This window comes from Podarcis raffonei, chromosome 11, assembly GCF_027172205.1.
Source record: "Podarcis raffonei isolate rPodRaf1 chromosome 11, rPodRaf1.pri, whole genome shotgun sequence".
Taxonomy (NCBI): domain Eukaryota; kingdom Metazoa; phylum Chordata; class Lepidosauria; order Squamata; family Lacertidae; genus Podarcis; species Podarcis raffonei.
Window position 1 is genome coordinate 36,881,628 of NC_070612.1, and position 12,652 is coordinate 36,894,279.

At 38.3% G+C, this 12,652-nt stretch overlaps 1 protein-coding gene across 6 annotated transcripts in view; it reads right to left on the reverse strand.

Moving 5' to 3' along the window:
* MCTP1 (multiple C2 and transmembrane domain containing 1) overlaps positions 1 to 12,652 on the reverse strand; it is a 173,884-nt gene that overhangs the window by 135,907 nt on the left and 25,325 nt on the right. The gene's annotated exons all lie outside the window — the stretch shown is intronic.

Sequence of the window (12,652 nt, forward strand, 5' to 3'; positions counted from 1 at the left end):
TCACTTAAAGGCCTGCAAAGAAGGAGTCTTGCTGGGACAGACTTCCATAGTTGAGAAGACCCTGTCTTGTGCATGCAAGTCTAGACAACAACATGCAAAGAGACAGCAATCTTGGGGGGGGGGGGGGAGAGAGGGAGGGAGGGAGGGAGGGAGGGGAGGGAGGGAGAAAGATGCACCAATCTGAAAAAGCCTAACTTTAATCCAACACTGGTGTTGAAACACTCACCCAAACAAAAACTCTGTGGTTTATATTCATAGTGCTGAGAACACTGTTCCATCAGTGCAAACATTTCTGCTTGCCCGATGGAACAATTTCTCCTTTCCTTCCCCTGAACAAGGTTCTAGGGTTTCTCCCAACCCAAATCCCTTCCAGAGGGATTTGGGGAGGGCACTGTAGTCCAATTGCACTACTGGGAATAGCTGCACTAGCTTCTGCTAGCACAATGATTTAGCTGAACATGGCCCAGTATGATTTTTCTTATAGTGGTACTTCCATCCTGAAAAAGCTAAATTATTTGCAAAACTGAATTATTTATTAGAATTCTACTCCTCACTCAGAACTGCTGTCACCTGAACAATTGCTGAAATACACTTTCTCCATCAACCCTGCCCCACTGCAGTACTCCAAATTTATGGGACGGAAATAGTGGCTTGATGATGGCTCACTGTTTTGACATGCGTGTCTATGTCATTGCATCAGAAAGAAGAAAAAGGATGGACTATCAAGTCAAGTATGACCCAAATGCTAGGCTTCACAGACATGAAAAAGGGCAATGTAAATCATATAAATAAGCTTCAGTGCTTAATCTTCTCTCAAAAGACTGTTTATCATTTTAAAATGAAACAATGACATTCCGTCTATTATTAAGGCAACTGCTTCAGCCAAGAACGAGTTGAGCCATTAGGTGGTTGAGTCTAGTATGAAGAGAAAGGGGTGGGGACAGGAAGAGAACAGAGAATCAGAAAGACTGTGTCAACATGGCAACATGCCCAATATGCCACTTATGTGAATGCTTCAAACCAGAACAGTCACTTCTCTGTTTTGTGTGCCAAGGATGGAATACAGAAGAAGTGGACCCAAGTAAGAACTACACGCCTGCAGACTGTTTAAAAGAAGAGAAGATTACGTTTGCCAACTGAGGATTATATCCAACTAATTTATACTCAGAGTAGATACACTGAAATTAATGAACTGAAGTTGAACATACTAATTAATTTAAATTGGTGTACAATGAGTATGACTAGCACTGAATACTTTTGAACTTTTCTGAAGAATTTACACACAATTTTAATATTTCTGTGGCACTGAGATTCCTGCAAAATATTGAATATTTTAAAATAAATTGGAGAATAGAAATATTTGACTCCTACATTTGCAATAACCTGGGCTTCCAAAATAAGGACGAAGCTTGCATTAGGATCTATTATTCAGTTTATTCTTTCCTCTTTTCTGATAAAATGCTGTATTTTAATGAACCTCTGCTCAAACAGGAAAAAGAAAATTGTGTTCTATAATTTCTCCACTTGCAGACATTTTTCATTCTGCCAGTAGTATAATTACTCCCAAAACTTCTGAACTAAATTATAGTCATGATTGTGCCTCAGCTCTAACGTTTTGGCTGAATAAAGCATTTTCAAACTTTTTTCAGGTAAACTTGTATCAGGCAAACAGACTTCATATAAGGCAATTACTAATTTCAATGGGAGTCAGACTTTTGGGGTGAGTTTCTCATATGCCGCAGCGATCCATATTTCCTAGTACCTGTTCCTACATATAACTGTCCCCTGTTGGGTTTACATTTTCATATGTTGTCAATGGTGAGGCTCATTCTAAACTCTTAAGTAGAATAACATTATGGGACAATTATATTTTTCCATCATACTCAAAGAAGTCGACATGCACCCTCTTTTCTTTTCTATTATGTGACGAGGTCCAGGATGCGGTTATGTTGATTAGTTCTTGTCTGTCTAAAAACCAAATGCTAGTGCGCCACTTCTCCTCCAACAACCACCTACAAAGCTATTCTCTGTTAGTGGTTTAAAATACTATGTCACGTGTACAAGAAACCACTGGTCTGAGCTTGCCCAAAGTATTGGAGTTCTGTACTACTAATACGCACATGACACCAAACTATAACTCTCCTTTCCATCTTAATCCAAATTTGCTACTGATGTCCTGAATCCATGCCTTGTGTCAGTACTGGACTGGAATGAGAACAATTGAACTGAAGCCAAATCCAAATGATATAGATATGTTTCTGGTTGGTAGAAGGCACTTCAGGAAACAGAGGCACAACCCATTTTAGATGGATTTGCACTCAGGAACATCTCTGCATAGCTGAGGCTGATGTGCCAGCTATGCTTGTTACTGGAGGTGTCAGATCTGCCCATACTAACATGTGGCTTAGTTCCATCAGGGTCAGATTAGTGCAACACGCTCATGTTCAACAGGCTGCCTTTGAATAGTGTTCAGAAATGTCAGCTGCTTCAGAACACTGCAAACTAGCTGCTGAAAGTGGCTGGTGACAGGGAGCGCACACATCCAAGGTTACAGCAGTTATACTGGTGGCCAATACATCCCCAAGTGCTATTCACAGTGCTGGTTATAGTTCGTAAAATGCCATTAACAGTTCGCTTAATTGGCCCATGTTTTGAGATCTTCTGCTCAGTCAACACCTAATATGCATTTGGTAAGAAGTTCAGAAAGATCCTCAATGGAAAAAGAAACCTTCCACCAGTTTCTTTTTTCATGACCTATGCATTTTACTGTCGCCTGCCTTGAGTGCTCCACACAGTTACACTAATTTCTTTTCTAAGCAAGTGTTACTATACTATAGCTGTAATGCAACCTGGAGCCACTGTAACATCACACATTGAGCTGAACAGTCCTAATTGGGGCAAACTGAAAGCTAGCCACTCATGACCCAAATATACATAATTGAGTGAGGGCCAGGGAAAGGTAAGAAAAGAGACAATGTGATCATGAAACAAGGTGGCACCTTGTTAGGAAGAGATCCAAAGTGTTCCTGAGATATGAAGTGCTCCGGTTCTGAACTCTCCTTGATCTATTACAGCATTGGTGAGGAACCTGCTGACATCCAGATGTTCCTCAACTACAACTCTGCCTACTGACCATGCTGGTTAGGAATGATGGGAACTGAGATGCGAGTACATGGAGAACCACAGCTTCTTTACATCTGTACTTCAAGGGTGTGCATCTGCCCCTAGATCCAACTTGTTTAGATAGATCAGGGTTTCCCAAAGTTGGGTCTCCAACTGTTTTGGGACTATAGTTTCCATCATCCATCACCTGCTAGCTAGGGATGATGGGAGTTGTAGTCCAAGAACAGCTGGAGACCCAAGTTTGGGAAACACTGAGATAGATCTTTATGCTGAGTGAAAGTGCCTTAGGAGAACTGCCTTCTATAGGAGGTCTCAATCTTAGGTTTTTTTTTTCATTGTTAATAGAATGGCAGCCTTCCCGTGACATCAAAGGCTTCACTTCAACCTGAATGCAACTTATTTCCCTTTCGATCTATCTATAGATGCAAGATGAAAGCCACAATGTTGTCCTCACACAGAAGGGTATCTAACAGTAAGAACAAATCGGCACACATCCTTAATAAATTTTTAATCAAATATAACTTTTCCATTCAGTTTCAAGGTTCATAACAAAACAAAAACAATAGAAAACCCTGAGCTGTCCTACAGTATATGTACTGAGGGGAACGGGACAACAGAGACACTGTATATAGATTGTTATGAAAGGTTATTTCTTGGCAGAAAGATTTTGTGTTAGGATTCTTGCTGGGGTAAACGCATTAATGGCCACACCACAAGGGTTTCCTCACTTAAACATAAAGCTAAAATTGATGCTGCAAGGTAAGGAACATCTTGCTATTTGATCAGTTTGAATCAACCAATAAAAACCAAGCCTGGTGGCATGTGTATCCACAGGAGGGGTACAAGAGGGGGATAGGACTGGTACCCTTGGTGAACCATGCTCTCTGTACTGCTACACAGAAAAAGGTATTTAACTCGCATGTGAGTTCCAGGTTATTGTTTTGTTTTAAAGGTGTTGTAACTTGGAAACCACCACTTTTTGAATTTGAGGTGCTCATGATGAAGTGGATGAGCATAACCAGTTCACTTTAAAGCATAACTGGGCTGAAGTTAAGGCTGAAATTCTATACCCAACTGAGTCAAAGTTCAAGCCCATTTAACTCGGCGAGTATCTAAACAGTTGAGCTGTCAAAAGCCTGTTAATGTAATTAAGAAACAAAAGCTTTAAACCTTGGGGATTTGCATGGGTTGCAACCACATGCACAAGGAAATTACTGTGGGGGGATCAGGCTCAGGCTCAACATACAGAGGGCTGAACATACACAGGCGGTAAAAGCTTCACTAAAAGGCAAAGTGCACAATTAAGTTAAACCTTGACAGATCTTAAATACAGATTTATTGATGCAGCTCTCCAGGTACTGAATATTGCATTAAATGTGAGTAAATGGAAAGAGCTGTAACATCTCAAGTCTTGTTCCTAGAATGGCTAATAAAACCAGCTTGCAGGTTCTTTTGTTTTGCGTGCATATTGTCATTTACCTCTAGCCTTTAAAAATCATCTATGAAATAAAATCACCCATAGTTTGGAGTCCTCCTGCTGTTTTTACAAGAATTAGTTCAGAATATAAATTAAACAACAACAGAAGATAAAATCCATTTTTAAGATAAACAAAGCTTAAATATGAGTATAAATATTCATAGAGAAGCTTATTTTTTTCTCTTTAAAATTAATGACATTCATTGTTCTTGCATGTACTTAATTCTGGTATGTGAACCATAATTAATCTGATGACTGGCAATGCTGAAGCACTAGGGAAGAGTCCTAACCAAGGCTTCATGTCAGAGGTTATAAGCATGTAAACATCTAGAATTAAATGCAACTTAACCTTTTTAAAGTTTGGAAACAAGTAGTTACTTGTTTAATGTAATGCTGAATGAATCCAATGATAAGACCACAAGGAAAATCAACACATAGTGATATACTGGGGTTTGTGTGCAAGAGGCTTAATAATAAAACACAGTGTTCCCCCCCCCCCAACCAGCCTTCAAAAACAGAACAGCAAGAATATATATATATATTCATGGAAATAAAATTGCTTACTGCTTCAAAATATGGTTTTATAATACAATGCTGTACACTCATTCCAGGAAGGAAGCAGCACTGAACTAAGCAGAACTTACTTCTGAGACATGAATAGAATTGCATTATTAAATTGTACCCCTTCCCCCCCAAAAAACCACCCAATATCAAGTATTGTATTTTAATAACCTTATTGGAACTAAGTATTTAAGGAATTACAAAACAAAACTTGTTGGGACTCCCTGACACAAACAATCTGGCTAGTTATTTCAAATCAAGGTTGTTAAAAATCAAATCATTGTGTTCCTTTCTTGGCTACTACAACATAAAGCAGTGTGTTTAAGTACTCTAGTTAAGGTTAACACAATAAAATGTTCCACTCCTGTGCAATTATGACATTTCCAAAAATGTGCATTAGTAACAATATAAGCGAGGGCATAATTTTGTGTGCAAGTAAGTATTTATACTGACTCCAACAGTTCATCACAGCAAGCAGATGGATGGATTAGATTTCTAGAACCTGAGGGAACATGTTTCTCTGTATCAGCCAGTGTAGCATTTGCTGTGCAATGATTTATCACCGTGGTACCTTGGTTTTAGAACAGCTTAGTTTATGAACAACTTGGAAATAGAAAGCTGCAAACCTGGACGTAGGTGTTCCAGTTTGTGAACTTTGCCTTGGAAGCTGAACATGTTCCATTTCCTGCTGAGTGTATTCAGTTTGTAAATTGAGCCCCCCGCTGCTAATCAGAGGCTTCCTGTTGAGTCTGTCAGCTGTTGAGTCCCGAGCACCCACGGAACACAGAATATTTGGAGCTTTTGTTTTTGCTATTTTTTGTGTTTCTGTGGCTTTTTCATTTTTTTGACTGCGACTTGTTCTTCATTTTATGGGACTGACTTGTGACTGTGGTTTGTGACTTTGTTTTTGTGACTGTGTGGAACCCAGTTCAGCTACTGATTGACTGTGTGACTGCAGAAATGGATAAAAGCCCCCCACCCAAACAATGACTATCATCAGTGCACGTAAGAAAAAATAATAATTTTAATTTTTATCATCTACAATACTGTCTTTTTTATAGTACAGTACACTGATTATTGCTTTCATTTTATGGATCAATGATCTCATAAGATAATAAAATTCATGTTAAATTGCTGTTTTAGGAGTTGTTTTTAAAAGTCTGGAACGGATTGATCCATTTTGCATTACTTTCTATGGGAAAGCACACCTTGGTTTTAGAATGCTTTGGTTTTGGAACAGACTTCCGGAACGGATTAAGTTTGGGAACCAAGGTACCACTGTACTTCAGTTCAAGCAATTAAAACCATGATTCTTTAACAACAGTGGGTACTAGGCTTCGCAACAACAGGCCTTAGATATAAGAAACAGCTTGCCATAGTGGTTGATAATTTAGAGACATAACCATTCTTTTCTATGGGTTACTAATATTTTAAAAATAACTTGCGGAGATGTCCTAAGGTCACATGGGCTTTTACAGCAGAGGAAGGCTTGAAACTGCTATACACACTGTCACTCTGTAGATTAAAGCTGTGTTTTACTGCTAGTCCTCATACCATTGTTTATATTTGTAGACCAAAACACATTAGAACCCATATCTGAGTGCTTCTCATAAGGGCTACAAGACTAATATTGGCAGGCATTTGCTTGGTTCAGTAGTTTCTAGGCTTTGTTTTTCCTTTTAAAGAATTATTTGCCATTTTTTCAGCTGTGTCTGGTCTGATAAACCAGAACCAACTAGTCCAGTTTGTTTCACGTGCTATTTTTTTAAAATGCAATTCATATTATGATGTACAGTTGAATATAATTCATTTCATACTGCAATCATCTTTCTTTTTAAAAAATTATTAATTTTCTTTTCTCTCATGACAAATATACTTATAACATACAACTTACATAACATCTCTGCCTCCCCCCTTTTGGACTTCCCTCAACTTCCATTTCTGATTTATTAACCTCATTAGTATAGTCTTCTATTTTCTACAAATATCATATTTTTCCTTTTACATTATTTGTTCCCTATCCATAAAGTTATGAACGTTTATTTAAATCCTACCATCAGGTCAATATTATTTCTTTGTTTCTGCAAGTATAATATAAAAGGTTCCCACTCTTTTTCAAAATCCCTATTGTCCTTTTCCCGAACATACTGCTATCATCTTATCACATAATATACATTTAAACTGTTTAACTTAAATATATCATTCTCTCTCCCATTCCTTTTTCATGTGTCATGTCATTTTAGATTGTCAGCATGAGAATAGAGACTACCTTTGATACTGATTTTTGTAAACCACTCTAATAACTTCAGAAAGGCTTCAACTCATACAAGTACAGTGGTACCTCGGGATGCGAACGGGATCCGTTCCGGAGCCCCGTTTGCATCCTGAACGGAACATAAGACGCGATGGCACGTCTGCGTGTGCGCGGGTCGCGTTTTGCCACTTCCGTGCATGTGTGTGATGTCATTTTGAGCGTCTGTGTGTGGCGAAACCCGGAAGTAACACACTCTGTTACTTCCGAGGTTGCCGCAGAGCGCAACCCGAAAGCGCTCAACCTGAAGCACATTCAACCCGAGGTATGACTGTACTTGGAACACGGTAGGAGCAATCATAAGGGACATGCTGCCCTTATGTGGCTATTGACACATTTAAGGCAACAGCAGTTTACAGCAGAAGAGCCATACAATCCTTTGCTTACTCAAAAATTATGCACCCACATACCCATATCCCCTTCCTACATCGGTGCCTGGGCAATGAGGAACTTTGCAAGCCTACCCACAACAAAAGGCAAGAGAACACAGCATTACTAACATGTGTAATGCTGGTCTTCAGGTCAAACTTTTGGAGCTGTAAAATTTGTTGTTGAAAGCTCCCCCCCCCCCCGCCGTACAGCTATAAGAGGCACTTTACAGTGCACAGAAATGATATCTCCCTTCTCAGTTTTGCTGCCGGTGTTTATCTTCATAGCCTGCTTGACAGTAGAAGGTAGCCTTAAAAGTTTATATTCTTTCACTTTGGTGGAGCAGGGTTAGAGTCAACATCACTTGGTTAGGTTCTCTTTCTATCTGCTTGTTTTATTTCCTTATTAAGTGAGAGAGGTTGGGGGTGGGCCTTGGGCGTGCTTGGTATACTGCATGCAACACTTATGTTTTATAACAAATGTAACTGGTCTGTAGAAAACACAACCTGAAAAAAAAGAGACAATGCACATACTTTTGTAAACAAAGAACATATTTAATAAAAACTATTATTATTTAATAGAAAGAACTTAGACCTAAAAGCAAAGGACAAAGATTCTGTCAACTGCTCCCCGTACAACAGAGGTGGCTGGCTAAAGCCTTTAGAAGCCTATAAGTGTATAAACACACTAGATATTTGCCTTAGGTTTCTGTGATTAATTACACTTTGGGTGGGTGCACACATTAGTCAAAACTTATTAAATGGTTTGGATTCAATGACATTAAAAGAATCCTGTTCTAGTCCAGTTGAACTTCCTGTAGAATTGGACATCCTACAATAAGAGAGAAGTAGTCATAAACTGAATAAATTCTAAATGTTATCTTAGTCACTGCTTAAACAGTAAGTTGAGAATTGAACAAACTGTACTTCTCACAGGATTATAAATTTCAAAAGTTAGATATTCCAGTTTATGTGTCACTGCTCTAGGCATGGGTAGAAGAACATCAAAAAGTAAAAGGAATGAACTATTATTTATCCCTGTAAAGCTGCAAAATGTTTGCAGTGCTGTTTGCAGGCTCAGGAGAGTCTGCTACTATAAGAATGGTTATAACTCTAAAAACACTAATAAAATAATAATAATAATTTATAAAGGTTTTTTTAAAAAAGGTTTAACTCATCTAGCAATCAGCTAGGACTGAACATGCTTTAGAAACTGCCCTCGGTACTATGCCTTGTTACAGGCCCCCTAAGAGTGCAATCCTAAATTTATCATCTGGAAATCAAGTTAAAAACAAGAAAAATGCTCAAACAGTATCTACCTCTGCTCTCCATCCAAGCAATTCCTTCTTTTGGGGGAACCACAATGGCTTGTATCCACATACACCTATGGTATGGGAAGACACATTGCTTACTTTCACATACATATAAAATGAGTTAATTGACTCTTTAAATGGGGGAAATTAGGTTGGAAAGGAAACATGGTAGCACAACTTGAAAAGGAGCTTCAAATGCAGCAAGTAAAATGGAAACTTTACAGCCCAAAAGGAGAATCTGCGGAACCAAGCAGATTCCTGTGTTATCGGCGTGTTTCTAAATCCTCACTGCACCTGCTTAGACTGTTAGAAAGTCCTGAGGGATAGCTCAGTTGGGCATGAGACTCTTAAGTTCACGGTTGGCAAAATATTCCTGAGCTGCACTAGATGGTCCTCTTGGTCCCTTCCAACTCTGCCTTTCTTAAAGGAATAGAATCATAGAATTGTAATCAGAAACACTAGGCACGGTCAGGTTCAAGAAACATCAATAGTTTTACCACCATGACCCTCATTACCACCTTATCCCAAACTTGAGTATTAGCAACTGGACAGTACTTGTTACATGCTATCAGATCCAAAGCTTTTACAGAATAAACACACAGCTGCTTCCTCCAAGATGGCAGGCACCACGATCAACATTCTACGTCAATTTAAATGTGTTTGTGGGAGACAGGGCTATGGGTTTGTTTTGTTCTTGTTTTTATGATGCATGTTGTGTTTTTATTTTGTAATTTTACATTGTGAACCACCCTGAGATCTTCGAATGAAGGATGGTATACAAACTTAATAAACTAATAACAGTAAAATAAAATGCCTTCTCAATGTGATCCACTTACCACACCCAGAATCCAACTAGCCACACAGCTAAGATGGGCAGGGATCCAGAGAGCATGTGGTTGGATCCAAAGCTACACCTATCCTGTCCACATCATCAGGCTGCAAAAAATGACAATCATCCCACAAGACAGAGGGAAATGATGCATTGGACATCTCAGCTGGAAATGCCACAATTAATTGTTGCCTTCGGTTCCCAATATTACATTTTAATTATGCTGAAGGCGGTTTCTGCTTTGCTGATTTTACATTACCTGATTTGAGCTCCTGTGAAAAGCAATTTCTAAGTACTGTAAATAAGATATAATTTTTTTAACCACATAAGAGTATTGGAAGCAACTGCATAAAACACATTTCCCACAAGCAAAGGGAGAAGATAACCCAGTACTAAATAGTTAACAAACTTCACCTAGTCATTTACTAATTCCTTTGCTCATACTTAGTGTGGGAAACTACTTTTTTTCTAAAAAAGAATTCTAAACCACAGTAAGCCTAGTTTTCCTAAAGATATTCCATTGGTGATTTCTCCACGCACCACAAATATTTTCTCTGAACATCTGCTTCTTAATTCTGGCTAGACAATACCCATCTCAAACAAAACTTTAACATTTAATTGGCAAACTTATTTCCTTTCTCAAGACTGGCACTAATCGTTTGACTTGAAGTTCAGCATTGATTAGGGACTGAGAAAAATCAGTATACTGCAAGAACTATCAAGTCTGCAAGGCTTCAGCAAGAAGGCAGCTTGCGAATCATACATCAGAGACTGACAGAATGAAGTGAAGCAAAGAAAGTGTTGGGATTTAGAAAGGTTCTATTTTTCTATACCTAGCAAAGCAGAAATTTCAAAGAACGTTAAACAACAAACTCAAGACATAAACAGAAATGCATCTGACATTAGTAATGCCAGGCTTATTTGAACAGCAGCAGGGGGAAGCCCTGTAAAGCAAACTGGGGGGGGGGGGTAAGAAACCTATTTCACTGCTCTCTGAGATGTTAATGCAAACATGCCCTTAGTAACTTTGAGCTCAGAACTTCACCAAACCAATGAAAGTGTATCTTCCTTGATGACCCTGAAGGAAGTACATCAGTAGTTTCCACCAAAATGGGAAAGAAGTATATACTCTATCAGCCAGTATAAACAACAATGAAAAAGATCAACATGACAATTTTTAGACCTTTTAAATTTGCTGAACCTGTGGTAATTTGCTCAGTCTGAAATTTAACGATGTCAGTAAGACCTAATCAGGTAGATGATTTTGATGAATTTTCAAGATATAAGCTCAACAGGCATCATTTTGTAAGATACAGAATTTTAGGCTTTAAATGGTGTAACTTCTGTTGTTGTTGCAACACACCTTAACTAAAGGGGCACCTCCATGACCTTTTGATTATGCAGTTACTGCCCTGAACTATCAAGCCACGCAGGTCCTCCTTTGGGCCACTTGGGACTCAGGATCTTCTGCTTAATTCTTGTTTATTTAACCAGACTATACACTGTTTAATAATAAAAAGGCCTCAAAGTGATTTACATAAAATAATCCGAAAAGATTACTGATAACATCAACAGATTAAAAAAAACAACACCAAGTAAGACTATATAGATAAAATCAACAGATGAACAAACTGTAGAAAACACAAAATGAGTGTGTTAAGTGTTTATCTTGTCAAATTACATGAAGTAGCCTTAGATTGCAGAACATGAGACTTACTGTGCTGTCAACAAGGAAGATTTGCAATACTTTGCATGTTTTTCTTGCAGTTAATGCAAATAGTCATCAAAAAATAGCACAGGTGTACAACCTGGCTTAGCTCTTTCAAGTTACTTATACTTCCTACTGGAATAAAGGGATGCATTCTCTTTCTGATAGTCTAAAATGTTTTACAATCAGAAAAAAAAATACCTATAACTCAGAACGAGTCAATCATTTGTTTAAAATTTGCTGATACATCAGAATAAAATAACTTGAAAAAGATAACTGTGAGAAAATGGAAGGACAACAATCCAGTCCGTAGAGTTAAGGGAGCAAGAATATGTGTTTGGTTCACAGAAGGTAATACTATTCCATTCTCATTATTAGAGGTTCAACAAATTTGTTTTTCAGGAACATGACAAATGTTAACAAGGTGTACTAAGTGGTTTATTCCAGGCAGCCTCAAATAAAGAGGAAAGCAGTTTCTGCCTATTTTTTTACATTATACTGTATACATACTGCACACCACCCTGATATTTTATGAAAGGAAATAACATTTTATAAACAAAAGGTATGTTGAACAAGGAAAGTTCTTCTAGATCTAAAACTTGTGGCACCAAGATTTGGCATACCTATAGCCAGATAAGGAGTGACTGGGGATTTAATGATGTTATATGTGATGGAAAAACACATGTTATTTTCCTAAGATGTAAATATTACCCTGCCTGATGGTTCAACATTACAATGGCAAATGTTCCTGACCATACAACATGGTTTATTTTCATACATGCCCAACGTTCTCAATTGCAGTTGGAAGGAACAGGTTGCCTTGATAACACCCAACAGAAATCCAACACAGCAGTGCAGCTTTAACTCTGGAAATTACCTGCTGAAGGGATTAGTCACCAATATCCCTTGCCATTAGGCGGGTTTTGTGTGCTCACAGAACCAGTCCTATCATTAGACAGAAT